Consider the following 21,835-nt stretch of genomic DNA (forward strand, 5'->3'; position numbering starts at 1 on the left):
CACGAATAATTAATAAGGGAAGCATTCCTTGATGTTACCCAATTAGCTTGAGAAGTTTTAAAAATGTGGAAATAGGAACAAGTAACTGATTCAAATTAATTTCTACCTTATCAAATTCTCATCATTATGATGTATAATCTTGGAGCTTGAGTATTTGAAAAAATTTAGGCATCGTTAGTAATGCTAATGCTGATATGTAAGGCACATTAGCAAATCCAAATAGAATTCTCTTCTCTTCTATCTTCTTGAACTGTTATCACTTATATTTATCTGTCGTTGAAATCATAGCCTTCTAGAGAGGTATTTTTTAAGATTATTTATGGATTCTGCATTCACCAAAGAAACTCGTGAATATAATCGCGAAATTCACAAATGGAATTCATTGATGGCCAGAAATCAGTTTAACTAGATCAATCGTGGTATGTAATCGTTGAAGAGGATAGATAGGCTATTCATCCATAAGGGAAATCATAAGTTGAATTCTTCGCATGCTTTTCATGTGTTATGAGACTTGAAAATTTGCAGGAAACAGATACCAAAGCACAATATCAAAAACTACTGTATTCAAAAACATTAATTATTTTCATTCGAGCATATTTTTGTTGTAATTAGTCCAAACTCGTACATTTGACCGGTAATTTACAAGCGTTGTGTTACTCAGCTCCATTTAATGAGGATACCGCAATATATTGGCTGTCGTTTCACGAACAGTGCTATAGAAATTTAATCTCACTTAATGTGATATTAAGTTCGGGCGGAAGACGGCTCGCTTATTGCCCCAGTAAGTAAACAAGCACAAGGGTAAATAGGATGATTGTGTTCAATGTCGAAGGGAATGGAGAGAGAGAGAGAGGAGAGAGAGAGAGAGAGAGAGAGAATGGGATGGAGTATCGTAAGATTAGCAGGAATGAAGGGATCACTGAGGGAATGGCAGTCCTGGTGGAAACGAACGAAGAAACCCAGAAGACTCGGAGGATAAAGAAACCCGAGAAGTTGTAAATGGCCAAGAAAGAAGATTTTATGATGGGTTGGAAAGACTCTGGAATTAAACTTTTCATCCTCGAACCTTTTCTTATTCTCTGCGCTGGCTTCCAACTTTCCAGCTTGAAAGTTTTCTCCATAACTATTCTACCTCGGAACGATACTGAGGAATCGACATCGATCTACAATAAACACCATACAAAGGAGTGGCGAATCTGGGAAGCTGTTCGCTATCATTTTCTCGTCCCATCTTTTCTCATCTCGGACAAGAGTGTGATGGGGACACTGGCTAGATTTGTCTTGTATTTTATTACCAGTATAAAATTTTCCTGTCATGAATATAGAATATATCTTGATATACAAAGATAAGACTTTATTATATCAAACTTACATATTGGGCACGATTCCCATTCGTGCGATATGATATCCCATATCCGTTGCAACAAACTCAACTTTTCATCGTACGATGCAACATTTATCCCTACAACTCTTCAGTTCACACTAATACGATATACTACGATGAGAAAGCATTTGTTTTTTGAACAGTCTATGCCATGAACTTATCGTAGAGAGAAAGAAATGCTTTTACATACATCATGCAGTCTACTTGAAATAAAGTATATGGAAAGGTATACTCTAGAGCTACGTATAGTAGTTTACGTAAACTACTATATGTAATTAGTTCTAGAGTATGTCGAATGAGAATATTGTGTCTCAAGCAGATCTCTATTTCATCATTCACTCGCAATCAGTGAATATAGAATGTAACATTCTATACATTATGTTCACATTAAACATTACATTCTATACTCACTGCTCGCAATTGTTGATCTGGTATAGTAATCTAGTATTCACATAATGGTGGCTAGTGCTAGTCAGACTTCAAGATTGAAACTGAGAGATCATCTTCCTGTTACCAGAAGAGAATCGTCGTTTGAGAGGTTACCTTGCATTTTCAAATTTTCTACATCTGGATATAGCTCTCTATATGTCTCTTCTTCTATTTGACTTCTTTACTTAGAAGTCTCTCTGCGAAAAACTGTGACACTTTGGCTCTACGTGAGACTATGACTCTCTATGGCACTGTAAGACTCTTTCTCTGGCACTACACAATTATTCCCCCTCACACTAGAATCTCTATGAGACTGTTGAGACTCTATATTTCAATTATTGAGATTCTGAGACTATGATAATTAATTTTTTTGTGGATCTACACAATTCTTCCCCTTCACACCAGACTCTCTATGAGACAATTGAGACTATTCGATTTTTTCTGTGGCACTATAGCCTATACAATTCTTCCCTCTCAAGCAAGACTATTGTTACATTAGACACTAGAGACTATACTTTCCTCTCACAATTCTTCTATTCAATTCTATAGAATATTGAATTCTAATGAACAATTCTTTTATTGCCACTGAAAATTTACGAAATACTAAGTCTATCTAGGGGGTCTGGCGCCGATTTAAATTTTTTAAAAGTGTTCGATCGTCAGGTTGTGCTGACGAGGGGGTGGGTTTTGATGGCGTGGACCCTTCGGTCTTCCGGTAGAAAAGGTGCCGTCCCTCGAAAAGGAAGGAAGACGCGAGGAGTGTGAGTGTGTGTGAGTGTTCACCGGGTTTGGTTTGTTGTTGTGCGCAGTAGGATTATGCGCAGATGGGATCCACAACAGTGATCAATAGCGCAGCGCAACACAGCATCCTCCTGCTCTGCTCCACACTACCTCTCCCGTCTCCTGTCTCCTGAGCCTGAGTGGTGTGTCGAAGCCGTGCGTTTCATTGGGGATCGTGCCGTCGTCGCTCTACAGTCTACAGTCTGTTGTTGTTGTCTGTCCATTGTACTCCGCCACACAGCCTTCGCTCCCGAGCTCTCTACTCGCACATCCACAAGGGTGAGTCACTATTTCCTACTGTAGTATAGTTACAACTTTTCATGACGAGAAAAATAATCCTTCATCGAACAACTTTCGACTGTTTACATCCTCCTCCCATCTCAACGTTCTAATCAGACATGTCTAACCTAAAGAGGTTACAACTACTTATGGGTGGTTATGAGAGTACCCACCACAGTAATATCAACTCTCAAATTTATATAATTTTGTGTTATTTGAAATAATTTTGAGATGTGAAATTATATATTTATCAGCAGCTACTTGGAAATTCCACAGAGATCAGCGTCTGTCATAACAAATGAAGTCTAGAATGTTATCAATATTATGAACAACCTTATCGAGTGTTAAATACATAATGCACGTGATAGAATAATGTAATGTTATCAGTGTAGTTTCCAATTCCCAAATCATTTGAAAACTGACTGTTGGTGAGAGATTATACATGTAAGTTATGCTTTTGATGCTTAAATTGCTTGAACCTTAGTAGCTGGGGGAGATAAAATTGAACGTTTATCATTCATTTATTTATTTACAGGATTAGACTAGATTTGATTTATTGACAGATTATATCACTAAAGTGATTTATACATATCTATATATTATTGGTGGCGACGTAGCCGCTGTAGTTGAATGCAGCGCTTCCAAAATAAATATATGAATTATACTCGAATGAAAGCTCTCAAGAATTAGATACAGAACACAAATTCAGTTGCGCGCGATTGAATTTATATATTGAGAGATTTTCTATATTTCAACAAGATTCCACATATAATTAAAATATTTTTGACATTATCACAGTAACGGAGGAGTTGTAAGTTTTCGGTGATGGAATTTTAAAGAACCCAATAATGAATCGCAAATGAGGAATTGGGAATTCAATTATCATTCAATTCCTCATTCAATTCAATTCAATTCCTCATTTGAATGAGGAATGAGGAATTTCATTCATTTAGAACGTAATTTCCCGTTGGAATTGTGAACTATTTAATATTTCATGGTGATTTATTCGATGGTAGCTTACTGCTTACAATAATGCAGAGCTTGTTTCTGTAACATTCGTTGTAAATCACTATTAAAAATATTGTAATGTTATCGAAACAAATCGAGAGTTAAAATTATTGTACATTCCCTTCGATTCAACTAATGAAATATCTGATAGAATATCGTTATTTATGCTAAACAAAATAAAGTGTAGTCGACATCAAATTGAAAAACTCACTTCTTGAGTGAAGATGATATGTCACCGATTTAAATAAAAATAGATCAATTCTGTAATATCAATTTATTTTCTTTATAAAAATATAATGGAATCTTTTGAAGATCTTCAGGTGGAGCTTTTGACCAATCAAAAAATGATCAAACACGCATTAACAATTCTCATTACACGAACTCTTCAGTTTTTTTCCAACAACAAAAATCTTATTAATTTTTTGCCACATCAAAAAGTGTGTCCTTTGTTATATGCTAGTGTAATCAGACGTTGGTGATGACTTTGGAGCCCCTTCTCCACGGACGGACAATAAACGATTTGTTAACAATACGTCCAGAGATTCGCAAAGGCTGGTCAACAATAAGTTATGGTGTTGGTCAACGGATATATAGACTGAAATTGGAAGAGGTGTTCGTATATCTGTGCCTATGTGCTGTTGTGGAGGAATGCCATCCTCAGACTTCAAGGCCGTCACTCTTCTTGCCCTTCCATCCTCAACAATGAGCCCAGCAAACTGGTCACCGTCCATATGGTCACAGAATGTCACTCCTGTTTCTGATGAACTGAGTTGTACAGGACGTTTACCTTCCAAATGTGGAGGATTTAGACTGCCACAACACGTTGAAGCCTCTGACAGTTGACAGCCCTAAATAGGTGAAATACTGCCAAAGTCAGAGTAGGCTATTATTATCATCATCATCTCTTGTTGTTTCTCGTCATAGTTCTGGATCGTAGTGGCATACAGTGACAGCTTCTAATTATCTAAAAAAATACTAAGCTCTCTGAAAGTGCAATTCGAGGTCCTCTGAAAAGTGAGAGAGTTATTAGAAATTTGTATATTTTTTAATGAATAGATTCTATATTGTTATTGTAGAATCAATGAATCAATAAAACTATAAATTTTGAGTTCATTCTTTTTCAACTGGATAATTTTTGGACACCTCTATTAGGGGATGATATGCGTATCGTATCTAAGTTTAAAGAGGCTGACAGTCTTGAAGGAATGTATGATCTATGATAATCGATCTAATGATGGTTGTAAATGCTTCTCCATTTGAATAAATTTTTGAAAGAAAATACTGAAATTCAGAAATCCAGAAATTGTAACTCTTATTCAATTATTTGTTGGAGATTTCCATTCATCTTTTATTCATGGGGTTTAGCATTATATTATTATTATTGGATAAATTACCAATTTTTTAAAAACAAATGCGATCTACTTATTAGTGAAAGTATTCATTAGATATATGGTCATCATATTCTTCAATTTAAACGAAATGTTCCATTAAAGTAGTAGGCTGATAGCATCATAGTTACATAGAAGTGAGACTAGTGATAACAGTAGCCTACATGAATTGGAACGACATCGAAGTTATGCAGTAGCCTAATTATATCAGTAGCATGTGAGCTGTGATAAGCGGTAGTAGTAGTAGCCCACAGCCTCTACAGCAAATTGCAATATCTCATTCAAGGGGTGCTATTTTTCAAAGAATCAACAAGCACATATCACATATAATTGTACATATTTCTCGTCGTCTACGTACACACAGATTGGTAGGGATTCATGTAGCTTGCAAATGATTTATGGCCTCCGGCAATTCTAGCCTATACTGTTGTACAGCTACGATATCTGTAGCTTATTTTAATGGTAGGCAACATGCTTGTACCGATATCAGTTCAGCATTGCAATATGCTTCATAAACAAGTCAGTGAGGTCCCTTGCCGATGCATATTTACTTTGTTCATAAATTATTTATGGGATTATTACGCTGGATATTGAACTGGTATGATCGAAATTCCAACCGAAATATTCATATGTGTACAGAAGCGGAATGTAATCAACCATGGATTGATGCTAATTACAAATGTCCGACTCCATTCGAGCCAGTGAATTACTGGTAAATCCTCAGTGACTGATTTACTTCATGTTTGCTTAATAATGCACATATTGAAATAATCGTTCTTTTGGCATTCTGTGATCAATTCCGGATTGAAACAAGTTGTTCATCCATCAGAGAAGCTTCATTGTTACATAATTTATATTCCATCATTTTTACCAAATTTCGACCTGGGATGAAATTCCAACTTCTGGATCGGGAGGGGATAAACCCGAAAAAAACTCCAGCAGATCCAGTACTCTCGCCAAAACATTCAAAATTAACATTTTCAACTCTATTGCTTGAAACCAACAATGGAATAATATTGACTTCGGATCATCACTTGATAAAAACTTTCAGCAAATCATTCATCCAAGTTTCTAGTTGAGCCTGTGTATCAAGTTCAAATAGTCTTGACCGAGTCGAGTCGTCCGACGTTGAGTCGTGAGAAGTCGTTTGAAAAGCATACATTTAGAAAATACACCAAGTCCGCACCAGTTTTGAGAAATTCAAACTCAGCGTCGTTGGATCCATGTATGGATTATTGCCACTCTATACATAGTTTTAAGAGTAATATTACTGGTGAAGATGGCTTGTACTTCAATTTAGTGATCAATTGTAATAGTTTCACAATTTGAGATGTTCGGATACAGACATGAATGAGAATAGCTAATATTCAATACTCGATGAGCAAGTGACCCTCATTAGACTACAGCGATAATTGATTGTATTGGAACAATCAAACTAGTGCAAAACAATATTTTGCTTTAAAAAAGGGCTCAGAAAAGGCTTGCTGGTGGAGTGATTTGGGATTATTTTCCATTCAGCGAAGCAGACGAGCCGTCGTCGCCCCTCATCAGTGAGCTCGAGCATTTCGGAATTGTGAGAGTGCGAGAGACGAGTGAGAGAGAGGAGCTTCGAGCAAGAAATACGAACCGATGGCCTGGGGAAATGCTCCTCATTTTAGGCGACTAGTCTCCACTTGACAGCAGTAATCTATTCATGGTCTTCCAGCTGTGTATAATTCACAGTCTCGTAGATACGTGGAAGACGAGAGAGAAGCAATCGGACGGAAACCTCTCTTCACACTCTACTCTTTCGTCCTTTTTCACCCTCCTCCTTTTCCTATTCCCATCGGTAATAGACTATTTCGGGAGGCGGTTCTTTCAGCGCTTTTAATGCATAATAATGCTGGCTGATGTCGCGAGGCGTCCACAAATTACCAGAACAACTCTGATCAACTACTCCAAAATTCAATTTACCTCCGATCTTGATATCAAATCATACAAGAATTCGTTGACTACACAAACGACTGTGGAACAACTTGCAAAACCAGCTAATGCAGACAGGAATTTCGGTGAGATAATTTGATGATTTATGATTTGAAAGATGTATGAGCCCCGTCTACAAATTTCCGAAATTAAATCAATTCTCAAAGATTCTGTTTAGCTTACTGAAAAGATTGAGTACCGAGCAAAACGGTTGAAACTGAGAACTTCCGAAATATCTTGCAAATTATTTCCTCTACTGGTTCAAACCTTATTGAATGCCCAATTCAAATTATTCTTATTGCGTTGGTTATAAATCACTGCATAACCATAGAATAAGAATACATGAGAGAAGACGAACGAGAAGATATACGAGAGTAAACGAGAGAGTATACTCTTCTCGTATTTAGTATTTAGTCAAATACCAGTATAATACTAAACTAGTGTTATATACAAATATAATACGAGATATAAACACATTGAAATCTAGGTAATTTTCATGATAGATTGGGTTTAACTAGCTCCACATTCGACGAACCCAACTCATTCAGTTCACGTCATTAGGATGATTTTTCCTTCCTGTGGCTGAGACTATTTGTCATTTATAAAATTTCTGAATTAAAAAAGCTGACTACTGATAAACTGTTCAAATATGAACCATAAGTAGTGAATAAAAAGCGAATAAACATATTTTTGTCTTTGCAAAGCAAATAGAAAAGACAGTGAGACTTCAGCATTGGATAAATTCACACGTGGTATTTGTCAAAACAAATTCTGATGGCTCAATAAATAATATTTACATGATATTCAATAATGCTAATTATTTGGAGCACTAACTTATTATAACAGATCTCACATTTCCGGATAAAGTTTGCAGGATTTCGAATTGTTGGAATATTTTAGCACCAATGTTGTAAACAAAAAATAACCTGGAAAGCTGTATAAAATTCTGATGAAGCACGAGTTTTACGATGTATCATGTATGAGTCAGTCTACGTGGGGTTATGGGCCGTGTCTTGAACGTAAACCCTTCCATGTTTTTTCCTTGCTGTCGGTTTTCTTTCATTCTTTCCAAGAATCAGGAAGAGTTTTTGTGAAGGCTCGTCTCGACTGAGAGGACTCGATAATCGAGTTTGGAACGAGTAATCGATAATCGACCAAGAGGACTCGATAATCGAGTGATCGATCACTGGAGGTGGAAGACTCGGGGGATCAAGAATGTCGAACGATTCAGAGATAATCGGCTGCCATTGAGTGGTTTTGGCTTCGATTTGGATTTGGAGTCGAGTGATTCACACTCTTTTGCCAGCCAAACATTCTTCGAACAAATGCCGCCGAGAAAAATAGCTGCAATTCCTTCGACACTTCAAGATCCTAGTGAAGAATTGCAGTGTACAATTCACAACAGACACAGTTTGAATTGCATTTCCATGAAGAACGATTGGCACGTTCGATTTCAAATGATTTATAAGCAAACTTTCTAAATAGTTTAAAACTAATATAAATTAGGTTTAATAAAACCTATTTAATTGGGTTTTATTAAACCTAATTCATATTAGTTTTAAACTAATAGCAGTAGTAATCATAGGTTTAATAAAACCTATTTAATTCGGTTTAATAATAAATAAGGCTCAATTTGGATTTTAATTTGAAAATTTGAATTGATACGAGCCTTAAGGTATAAAGATATCATATTTTTTTGTGAATAGAAATTTATTTTCCTCAGTTCAGCCATGAATTTCAATTCAATTCAATTTATTTTTACACACACATACAAGTTTGATACAGAGATTGACAAAAAGAATACATGCAAACAACAACAACAACAATACACATTAAAACAAAATAAGAAGAAAGTGATGCAGAAAAAAGGGTGGAAGAATTATGATAGAATGCTTACCTGCTGATATCATAATATTATGCATGATGTTTTGAAGCATCTTACGAATAAATCACCTAATCCATTGATTTTGATTCCTTCATTCCAATGTGAACAATCATGATACTTGAAGAAACTATTTTTGATCCTCTTGTCCGATCATTGATTTCTCAAGAAAGAAAGTTCGTTCTGGACGTGATAAATAGGGTACTTTCAAACCGGGTTTCCAGTAAAGAGGGAAAACATCATACAGTGGAGTTTTTCTACTCGAAAAACACTAACTACCATTTTTCTTTCTTCTAGCAACTCTCCTTTTTTGCAAGGAAATGTACTTCACACCATGCTCCTTGAAGAAGACACTCGCTACCTTTCCGCACTTTTTATTTCACATCCATTAGAAACTACCTAATATTTATGTCGTAGACTGCTCGTGGCGAAAACTAGCTCTGAATGATTTATACGCTTGCTTTCTTTTCTCCATTACATCTGCACTTGTCAAGTGCGCTGAAGAGATGCGAAAAGTTTGCTGGCTTGAGCGAGATTAACGCGCGGTGAGCTGTGCACTGCCAACGAATTTCAGAGCGCAATTTTCGCCGAGCTCGAGTATGAAAATGGGATGAGCTAGGTGCTAACAGAGGCGTAATAACGAGATCCTCCAGCTACGCTGTTCGCTTTCAACCTATGAGACACGTCGCAAGCACTGAGAATTTAAATGAGAAGGCATATACATACGAGTGCCTTACAACATAATATAGTGTGTTACAGGGCAACTGACAAGCCGAATGCTGCGGCAAGTAGGTTAATCTGATCATGAAACGACACATCCAGCTAATATAGGAATTCGAAGTTATCTGAAAAGGAATGGAATAATTTATTCTTGGGATGAATTATTGCAGATGGAGAATCGAAATAGTTTCTAGTAGTTAGTACAGAATCAGTCTTCGATATACGATGTTATTACATGTGAGTTCTTTTCTACTCTATCTTCGAAATGCATTATTGTTATGTGAACTACTTCAACTCTATCAGCTGGACTTGTTCAAGAATTTCGTGCAATAAGTGGAGACAAAAACGCATCTCTATCGAGGAGTACTGGTTTCATCAAAAAAAGGAATTCGAAGCAGGGATTTGTGATGAAAATGATACATCGATGTGCTGTGAAATGAGTATGGACCAATAGATTTTTTCAGTTGTGATTGAAGTTTGCAAAGAAAAAGGAAGTAGTCGGTACTATGCTTTTTGTTTCCTATTCATCTATTTCCTATATTATCAATCTATCCATATTCAGATGGATAAGACATTTTTATCGTCTCGTAACATTTGAAAATCTGATGCTCGCATCTACCACACATAACTTTTTGTGTAGTTGAGAAGTTGATATTGTGGTAATTATTCATATTGAATGAAAAAGACTAAGAAATTGTCAAAAAACCACAGATTTATTGATACTTAGAAAGACCGGTTTCGGTTATTACACCATTGTCAATCTCTGATAAACTTGTCATAACTCTTTATCAGAGATTGGCAATGGTGTAATAACCGAAACCGGTCTTTCTAAGTATCAATAAATCTGTGTTTTTTTGACAATTTCTTTGTCTTTTTCATTCAATACCAGACATAACTTTTATCATCACGAATATATCAGCCTTATTTCGCTCTTTTCAATAACACTCAACTAAAAGCGATTTTGACATTTTAGGGGCCTTTTTACAGAATTCGGAATTCTTGCCTGTCTGATTGATTGACAACAGTGCCAATTTACTCAGAGCTTTCCAAACACATCATAATCCTCCGATTATTGCGTTATTGGCGTGAAATTGAATATTTTGTTAGATATTAGAGGCGAGGAATTTATCGAGAAATTAGGCTCTAGCGTTAATACCGGTGGGACTGGACCGTAACTCATATTTGTGCCACTTACTTACCGCAGAGTCAACATATTTTAAATATTCAATCACGAATTTTCAGAAAATATTCAATAATTAGTTGTTGCTGGAGCCCTGTTGATAAATCTAAATAATTTCAGACTTTCAATACTTTATTGATCACTGAGTCAATGGGAGTTTCTAATAATACGTTTAGTGCTGAAACAATTCAATTAGAATAAACTGAAAATCTGTACTGATGGAATACATTGAAATTAGTTTTAATTAATTGGTTCAATAAATGCAGAAACGGTTTAAAACAGATCCATTGATTGAATTTCAGTAATTACAGTGCTGGAGATTTATCTCAATGTGAGGGTGTTTCGTTTATTGAACTGATTGTACCAATTTGTTCTGTCATTGATAATTAATTCAGTATAATTATGTATCCACTCATTTATGGCTGGTTAGGCATTAAAACTAATACTTTTACAACCGTAGATAGAAGATAGTAGAGAGAAGATTCAGAACAGTTTTGTTGGGCTGTGGGCTTCAGAATGTAATTCTGGTATAGTACGGTATTTCACATACTATGAAGCGATTCATTTCAAAATATGAGTAGAATATTAATTAATGAACTCGGAATAAATTTGTAGGGAATATTCGGTGCGTATGATAATTCTTGGTCAAATAATTTGCAAGTTGCTGGTGCGCGAGGAGAGTTGAGTCACTTTCGAGAACAGTGTGAGTAGTTTTCTCAGGGGAAGAATGAAGAACAGCTTGGGATGAAAGCCGTGGCAGGGCCAACTTATGAATTTAAGAGCAGCTCTGATGCTCGGCTAACTCAATAAAGACGTTAGTGGAAAGAAAATGGAGAAAACAGAGCCTAGTTGCCTTGTCTTGATGAATATTTCATTTGGCTTGCCATTCAATAAAATAAGCGCCAGTGTAGAACCAGCTAGCTGTTGTAGCTGGAAACTCGTGTGAAATGTTGAAATCAGACAGCAGATTCTCTTAATAGAAGCGTCATCGGTTTGGATTGTGAGTGAGTGAGCTTTAATAAGTTGTACCAGATGGACTGCGGATGACTGTATAATGTGCTCTACTATTTCGAAAAGTGAAGTTTTCTTTCTAGAAGTGTTACAGAAGAACTAACTAGCGTCATATGAAAGTTCAATTAAAAAAGGATTTATATTGAAAAAGTTGAGAATTTTTGTTTGAAAATCTGTATTCATTTATTCATTCCAAACACACATTCATCCAATGTCAAGCATATTTTATTACATGAACATGTTTATGCTAGTAAGAATTACATTGCTTGATTTCCTCAACTGCGGTATCCTTTCCTCCAACTGCGGTATCCTAAGTGTCACACTTCTTTGTGCCGTCTAGCTTGTCCCTAGCTATGTAGACAAGTATTTAGGTTCTGTTGATGTAGGTGAGAAAAACGTCTTCCAACCCATATCTGAGAAATAAACTCCTTTATTCCTTCCCTCACCTAAAGCTCTCATCTTATGTACTTTTTTCAGCTTTTCATATTTTTGAATACTCCCTCACATTCTCATATTTTTTCAATTTCCCCATATTATCTCATTTCTCTTCTCCCACCTTCTTAAATGATTTCTCTTTATCCATCTTGTTCTATCTTGTTAATATCTTCTTTTCTTTCTTATTCTATTCTAGTTTCTCCTGGAATAAACGTTGTTCCACACTCAATGAAACGCTAGTAGGAAACAATGTGAATGGGAAAGAGGATGCTGTATAATATTTATTCTTTTGAGGTTTTCCTATTTCCTCACTAACCGAGTAACGAGCAAGTCGCTTCCAAGCATGTAGCCTGTAGAAATGAGGAAAATTCTGTAGTCAGATTGTAGTTGAGCAGACTTTTCATCTTCCAAATCGAATTATGAGGAAAAGAGAAAAGTTGAGTCTTGTTCTATTCTTTGCGTGATGTTACAGGAATCTTCTCTCACACTCTTTCACATGCTTACTTCCAGTTAGAGGGCTCTTTTAAACAAGTAGGTTATGAGATATTGTCTCCTCGAAATGACTTGTTTGGCTCATTGATTATTAAACATGAATAATGCAATTGTGTGTGTGTGATGTCGGGTAATCCACGACGTGACTGTCCACTTGTGTCTCCAATATGCTCTCGAGGTTGCTCGTTGAGGGTGAATCTGAAGGGAGCTGTCCCGTAAATTCTAGTTGGCCACTGCTGCAAAGGACCAGCTCGACCCTTCACAGAGGATCTAGCGCTATCTCCTTTCTTTCAAACAAATCAAGTAGTCTCTGTCTCCACCTTGCGCTCGTCCGGCTCTCCTAAAGACCCCAAAGACAATATTTCGGAGCTGTCCGTCCTTTGAGATAAAATCAAATCGCCACCCTCGTCCTCGCTGTGTCCCCAGAAAGGATTTCCTCTTCTGACAGAGACTTCTGCCTCACCGACTAAACGAGGGTGCGAAACTGTCGGCCAATGGGGACATTACTCTCACAAACAGACCGACTTTTGCAAGTGCTCCGGACGTCTAGTGTCTATTTGCGCAGAATTTCACATAGAAGTGGAATGTATTCATGTTTTCACATGACGTTGAACGAGCTGAAGTGATATTCACTTGGAATTTACAGCATTGGTTGAATGTCAAGCACTGATATTATTTATAAGGAATGCTGATAGTTCAAAGTAGAAGTCACTGTTGTAGTAGAGGTAAACTCGTTTCTTATTTTTTGTATTTTGTAGCAAGAAATCAATAATAGAAAATATCTATAGATAAACTACTACTTCACAATTTCTATTACTGTATATCCATTACATTACTCTAATTTCTATTCCTGTATTATTGTCAATTACTGTTACTGTTCAAGACGTGTCCAATCCAATTCCTCTCCTTGTTCAAGACGATGGAAATTATAAACATCCCAATCTTAGCTTGTCATTAGAATAATAATTGACCTACCTTCCATTCTACTTCATCACTTATCATTATTTGAAGTAGCTTCATACTCAGAGGTCACAGGAATAAATTAATAATCAACTTGGAAAATTACTTTATAGTTTTCTTCAAAATTTCCACATACAAGGATGGTGAATTCCCTCAATTTACTCTTGAATTTGAAATGAGCCAACAAAAAAAATTTGTTTGTTTATTTATTTATCTATCACAATACAAATATTTTATTTATACATGAACACAATCATAGAATGATTAGTAATAAGAAAACAGGCTCAGCCCTCACTATTTTTTTCCTCGAATTTCGATAGATAGAAAAATGCCTTTCATTTTCACTTAATAACATTACAAAAAGAGATAGAGATTGATCCAAGAAAATATAAGGATTCTTAATATGATATGGAAAAATTTTGGTATATGATTAAACAAATTCATGAAGATTACTGTGAACTCAATTCTTGAGATATGAATGCTCGAGGTGAAGCTGTAAGGTATTTGATAATTAAAATGAATGACTGAAATTGTAGCATTAAATAGAGAATAAGCTTAAGATTGAAAATTAATGTTGATCTCTCTGTTTGATAATAATCTTTCTAGTTTCATCCGAAGCTAGACCACCTTCGTAACCAGTTGACTCCATCATTTTACAGTGATTTCATTACGTGAAGCCCTCGTAATCGATTACAGATAATCTCTGTCTACAGGATTTGATGATGGGAAAAGCTTAGCACGTACGTGATTATTGATCGAGGTTACTAGCCGCGAAGACGTGGCTAAGCTGAGCCACAAGCTGTTCCCAGTTAATTTTAAGAATTGAGCTGCAGTTAATTTTACAGCTGGCTGAAGACTTGACGAGTACTTTAATTGAAAATTTAATTTGGTATCCTGCTCCTTGTTAGCTGCTCTGCAGCCATTTTGATGAAGTTCGTGCTGATATGAAGTTCCCGAATTCATTAACCCGCTCAAGTAATCTAATTTGTTTGTCGAGGTTAATTAAGGTTATTCTGAAATTATACTTTTATCATGAATCTCTTCAGGGAGGCTGGTTTGCACTAATCCTTTGTCCCTTGATTAGCCAGTAGAAGTGGTTGGGAAGGTTTCCTTTTCCCAAAACCATTGATCGAGAATCTCTTGATGTACAGTAGTTGTAGAATTTTACAACTGCAGTTGTCTGATCCTCGGTTGTATATTTCTATTGAGAAATTGATGATCCCCTATCGAATATTGAATTTAGTTTTTTCATAAATCCCTAGTAGCCTATAATTTTATAGTACTCTTGTTAGTCATTTTTATAATGTCATGGTACAGATTTTCTCTGAATATCTCCTCATCCTGCATCAGAAGACGTATTATGTTCTAAGAACATCTTTCACTCATAATAGGGTTGGATGTTGAATACTCAGTCTATGAAATTAGCATCATCCAATAGTGTGCAGACATGCAATAGGTAATGGCTATACAATGCATTAATAGGAGTAACAAACATCATTTAAGTATAATATTCCTTGGTGACTTCAGTAGAAATTGTAAAGTCCAATTTTTGTTCAAAATACAATCCAAAATCCATTACAAAGCAGGGGTTGTGAGCTAGGCAAAAAGAGAAAAGTATAGTAGGAGTAATAGCGATAGAATATACTCTGTACCCTAGGGCTTTTCGATGTTAAGTGCAAAGTGCATAATATAGTATGCACTTTCTTTTAAAGTACCCTTAGAACTAGGAATAAAGACGTGAAATGACTCTTTCATATTTCTCCAGTAGTCGACTAACCATTCATAAAAGTGTTACAACTCAGGTTGAGCCTCCTATCCACTCCACGCAATGCTCAGTTTCCGCTAGAAAAGACGCATTTTCCTTTGAGCAGAAAATGCAGAAGCCTTTTTCTTTCTTCCAAGAGTGGCGCAAGTCTCAATGCACTGTATCTACTTGTTCCGACAGTTAAACAGTTAGCCAAAAAGCTTTCTGATTCCTGTTCTTGTCTCGCTAGTGGTGAGTGGTTACTCTAGGATCAGGAGAAAATTAATGGACTGTTACTAGTTGTTTTGAAGATTGCTTTCCTACCATTCTTTTCTCAGGACAATTCATTATACTTATGTGACATTTTTTTGTTCAATTACGGCATTATTGAAATGAGACTGGAAAATAATTTTTCTGCGTTTTTTCAATACCTTTAATTGAAGTATGAAGTAATACGTAACATTGAAGTTTAGAAAATACATGTTACAGTTCTTCATCTGGAATACCAGATAAATCATGATAGTTTTCCTATTTGATGGTTTTCCTATTTTATATACAGTAGCCTTATTTTTTAACGAACTTCATCCACAAATGAAAACATGTCAAATATAGATTTCCTGAAATGGTGAAACAAGAATAAGAACATTCCAGTTACAATAAGTTCCACATCGATAATCAGAACATCACGTTATAATAACTGAACGTTATAATAACTAGAGTGTTCTGATTATTGTTCCACCATTCCAGGAAATCTGTATTTGACCTGTTTTCATTTGTTGATGGAGCTCTTTTCAAGATAAGGGGTTACTATGAAAATATAAAATGAAATAGATGATAGTTTCTTGGGAAACGACCTATGTCGTGAATTCATTCCCCCTTATAAAATTCGATGAATTCGAACATGAATAGAACATAGAAAACAAACTCCCACTCAATGTTTGTCCTATTTGAGAACATATTTATAACTGCTGTCCCATTAGAGAATAAGCCCCTTATTTCCCAAGGCTCAGGACCTGCTGAGCCCAGAGAGTGGGTTTCAGAACACGATGGTGTGTGTACTCAAGTTTCTCGACAACGGGGAATTAGTAACCACCCCATCCTTGTTAGTAAAGGCTGGATCCTGAGGTCGATCCCTAATCTAAAAAAAGAAAAAGATTGTTATTTGGAGTCGATGTAGACCCAATAATCCGGAGGCAAAAAGGTTCATCGCTCATCGATTGGTTCTTTACTCGAAAATATCCTTTATAACCTCACTTGTATCATCAGGCTAATGTAATATAGGACAAACATATTGAAAGTCGAAACCCTTTATTGGTCGGCACCATTTTATTACATGGTTATTTCTATAATTAATATACTGATATTATGACTATTTCTTATGGAAAACACACAATGTAGGTATTCTCATTCATATTTATCGAGAACCATCGTAGTTCATACAAATGGGAATACCATACAGGCAAATCTCAGATTTCAATAAAACAATAGTTCTGTAAAATAAATACAAATATTATTGAGTACCCTTTTAAATTATTTTGTGAGGACATCCATGTTTCGGCTTCTAATGCCATTTTATTTTAGTGACAAAATAAAAGGGTACTCAGATTCATATTTGTATTTATATTAAAAGTAGCCCTGAAGAAAAATGACAACAATAGTTCTGTTATAGGTTGATTTATGGGGAGCAGCTATCCACAAAAAATATTTTTTATGTTTACAAGTCCACTAAAATTACAATGCAATTATATTATTTTTTTAATATAAGTGACTTCGGCCAGGCCAAGTAAATGTACTGAATGCCGGGCAGGATAGCCGAGACGACTTCACCCTTCAATCTGCTAGTGCTACCCGGTCGCGGGTTCGAACCCCGTCGAATCTCATCGGATAGGCATGCACGTTTGATTATCTAATGAAATCACCTTCGCACTTCCCATTACCCACGCACAAGCAAAAAGCTCATGTGGGTATCATCCGCAATAATAGTTATTTTATATCTAGAGTAAAAAGTACCACTTTTTTCCCTGAGGGAAAAAGTTTGAAGCCCGAGGCAAAGCCCAGGATAACAATTTCCCTGAGGAAGAAAAAGTATTTTTTGCTCGTGATGTACACAACATTTTTCCTCCATCTACATTTGCTTATAGAAATTGCAAATCAAATAATTTCAATAACTCACGTTATTGGTGACAATGTTTTCTTTTACAACATAATCTAAAAACCGGTCGTCTGATTGGCACCTTAGACCAGTTATAGATTAGACACGGCCCATTGTATATTCATACTGAAAGTCGATGAAGCCAACATCTACTGCCAAATCCACCCATCTTGACGTCACAAAAGTTTGTTGTGTAAGTGTTTGTGGTGTTTAACTTACATTGTTGTTATTCAATGCATTGTTGTTAGCTTGGTTGTGACGTCAAGATGGGTGGATTTGGCAGTAGATTTTGGCTTTAGAGGCTAGACTTCCCAGCGTGTATATTCTATAACTGGTCTAAGATTGGCACTGCCGATTGTGCTATCGGCAAAAGCTGTAACAATTATCAGCTGGCCGACTATCAAAAATGGCTGACTCCAGTTCGCGTGTTTCAGATTTGAATTGCAGATGAAAAATACTTGTTGTCTGGTATTTTGAATAGAATAAAATATTTTAAAATATGTATAAATTTTTATCGTCTACTAATAGTCTAGTATGTAGTATTATCCAAACATATATTTCATGAGTTGATCAAACTTCTGGTTGAGGTATTGAATTCAGTTGACTCAATGACAGACACCTCTATTATGTTTCCTCATCTGAGCTTAGACCTTCTAACATATTTCAAATCTTAGACTAGTTATAGAATAGACACAGCTCATTGTATATTCATACTGAAAGTCAATGAAGCCAACATCTACAGCCAAATCCGCCCATCTTGACGTCACAGCAATGACGTCACGCATAGTAAAGAATATGGAAAACTTTTTTGAGTTTTTGTGTAAGTGTTTGTGGTGTTTAATTTAGGCTACATTGTTGTTAGCTTGGTTGTGACGTCAAGATGGGTGGATTGGCAGTAGATGTTGGCTTCAGAGGCTAGACTTCCCAGCGTGTCTATTCTATAACTGGTCTAAGTTTCAAATGTAAGTTATTAAAATAGAGATGCTTCCCATGTTATTTAAATAGAGTTACTTTTACTCTAGGGAGTTTTTCTTTTTTTTCTTCCCGAGAGCGAAAAAGTGACACTTTAGTATTATGTTCCAGGGAGTAAAGTAAGCACTTTAGACAGTAGGTGGAGAAAAAAATATATAACAACTGATCGTGACACAATATTATCAATAATAAGCTTTTTTAGTTTAGCCCTCACTCTTATCATTCAAATACTGTTGACGTGGTAAAACCTTACTTATCCTGGAAAATTCATTATTCTCATGCTTTTCCGATTTCCTATTCCACAAATTCCCTACCTAGTTTCAATAGAGGTTTGAAGCGGTATGTTCTTGGTATGTTAATCAGTATCTTAGAACCACGAAACAATTATACGGAGAGTCCCAGCAATTGATTAGTAGAAAGCCTCTTCAAAGTATTTCGAGTTTGTCATCAAGCAGCCCAGTACTTTCAATCCAGCCAGGCTTGCCTTTGATGTTGCATTTACTTTTAATAAAGTCAGGCCACAGCCTTCTTGAGTGTTCGTCGTCGACCATTATTCGGCTGGTTGTTGAATTTGCAGCAGCAGCGTCTTTTCTGTTCGTCTTCTGCCCGACCAGTAGACAAAGCGGTCTTTTGCCCGACCAGTCGACAAAGCGACGGGCGACTGACGACGCATTTACATGGCAAAGGCTGCAGCAGCCTACCCTGGTTCCGTCGGTCGGTTTGACACTTTCATTCACGTCTGCAAATATTTGTCCCTGCCGTTCCACCGTTCCGCCGTTCCGTCGCAGTATCGCCGATCTCCGGTCTCTCAGCTTTCAAGGCAAATGTTCTCTTCACCTTCCACTATGGAGTAGCCAACAAACATACTATACTGCAGCTCTCATAAATGGCGAATGAATGAATAGTGTTGGTGCAGAGTAGTATATCTACACTCTACACTCTACAGTACTTGACTGCTTTGAAATGCTACTCCAAACTGAACAGTCCTGTCACTGCCTTGAGAGTACCTTGACATACAACAGCACGTAACTAAAAGGATGTTTGTGATTGCTACCATAACCAATCTGACAGTATCATGCTAGCATAACATTTACAAATCCCTACTTCGCAATAATTCAGCTTTGATTGAATTATTTGCAGTTTATTCTGATAGTGAGCTACACATTGTGAGCATTTTTCAAATTATCATGTTATATGGGTTAAGAAGTTAAAATAATAGTGTTGAGAATAATTTTATTGAACAATTCAATTCAATCGGTAGAATTATCTGTAGTTTGGGGAATAAATTGTTTTATGCCTTTCATGGACCAGTTCTGGGATATGCCTGTTGGTCCTCTCCCAATTATTTTGATTAATAATCATGTATCTTCAATCAATTAATGAATTATGAATTAGAGCTGTACTGAAAAGCAATATTCACAGGAAAGGACGCTGACCCAAAGGTGACAATTTTATAAACGGCTCAGACTATTGATTCGGACCTTGAAAGTTCACGCTCATTTCACACCCTCATGCAAGTTTACGTTTTCTGACTGCTTGATAACGTTTACGAGATAATATATATATATCAAGATTTCCCCTTCATTCTAACCTGTAATCAGGCATTATTGGAAGTAACGAAGTTGAATTAAGATTTAAGTCTTCATAGTGATTTGAGACTAAGATTCAACATCATAGTGTGACATGATTCTTCAGGAATTGGATGATCCAATTCCATATGATATGATCTAAAGAGTAATATGATATATCTGTGAGTGATTCGGTTCTGTTGTTGGTAACTAAGTTTATTCCTTTCAATTCAATGTATAAATGGAAACCAGGCACTCGTTCTCAGGAGGCAGATCGTGAATGATTGACCCTGATGAAAATTGTATTTATTCAGGATCGAGCTGGCGATTGCTTGATTATTCTCTCTTCTCTACCAATCAATCCCTTTTCATCTGGCTGTTCAGGGCTCATTTGACGCAGTGTCAAGTGAGGCGCTGACTGAGAGTTTACAGGAAAACTCTTTCAACTAAACGAGTTTAACAATTATTCGCTTTCAAAATCCTCTCCATTATTCTCTGCCAGATAAAAGACTGCTAACTTGTAAATTCGTTGACCTGGAAACTACTGAAGCTTTTGTATTTTATCAGTGATTATACTCAGCTCTTGTTAGCTGGCGTCATTTTCCACTGAATATTTTACAATGCTTTGAACGGTGCCAGCTCGTTTCAATCACATCCCATGCAATAATGAACTACAATCTTGAAAATAATCATTTCAATAAGTTACTTTAAAATACGTAAGAATAAGAAGCAAAGAATTGAATAAGATTCTCTGTTTTCAAGCTTTTCCAGGGAAAAGAAATTAAATTCAGTTGATGATGGAAAAATTATTGTATGTAATCTGTTACTTTCTCTACAAAATGTAAATTGATCAATCACTCTTTGCAGTTTGAGTCCATAACTGCTCCTTGAAAAACTCATTACATTGAATCTGTATTGCAAAATCTTTCGATGATTTTCTTGAAAATGAATCCCCACAATTAGAGGAAACTCTACTCCATTGAAATACAAGCTGAATTGAAAGAACATTCTCAGTTCATTCGAATAATAGTGAACTTTCTCTCAACTCCCAACAGTGAATCAGCGTGAAAAAATAGAAGCTTATAGTCTATGGAAAGTCTACAGGATCCATATCTCTCAAGAATGAATCAATTTATTCTTAATTTGCATAATTTGGAAATGTATAGTTGAAATAAGCTCCGTTAATTCATTATTATATTTTTATATGATGATAATGTTCCTAAATTAATAATGCAATTCATGGTACTAAGTACTGGTACTGATTAGAATACAATTCGGGTATAATGTGAAACTCGAAATGAGCTCGAAGTGATTCATCATTGACAGTTGCAATTATTACACCTACTTATTACGCCTACTTATATAAATGAATATGGGAATATGTTACGGATACTTCATTGGAGAATTCGACTGTACAAATACAGGTATTTCTTGTATTTTGTTTTTTGGCAAATAAATTATTCATTTATTAAAAAAAGGTATAATAAGC

General features: G+C 36.0%; 1 protein-coding gene across 1 annotated transcript in view; it reads left to right on the forward strand.

Moving 5' to 3' along the window:
• The first annotated feature begins 2,535 nt into the window (after positions 1–2,535).
• LOC111053433 overlaps positions 2,536–21,835 on the forward strand; it is an 83,946-nt gene continuing 64,646 nt past the window's right edge. The window contains exon 1 of the mRNA XM_039431021.1: positions 2,536–2,872. The gene's annotated coding sequence lies outside the window, so the exon portion shown is untranslated. The remainder of the gene's footprint in view (positions 2,873–21,835) is intronic.

Source organism: Nilaparvata lugens, chromosome 6, assembly GCF_014356525.2.
Source record: "Nilaparvata lugens isolate BPH chromosome 6, ASM1435652v1, whole genome shotgun sequence".
Lineage (NCBI taxonomy): Eukaryota > Metazoa > Arthropoda > Insecta > Hemiptera > Delphacidae > Nilaparvata > Nilaparvata lugens.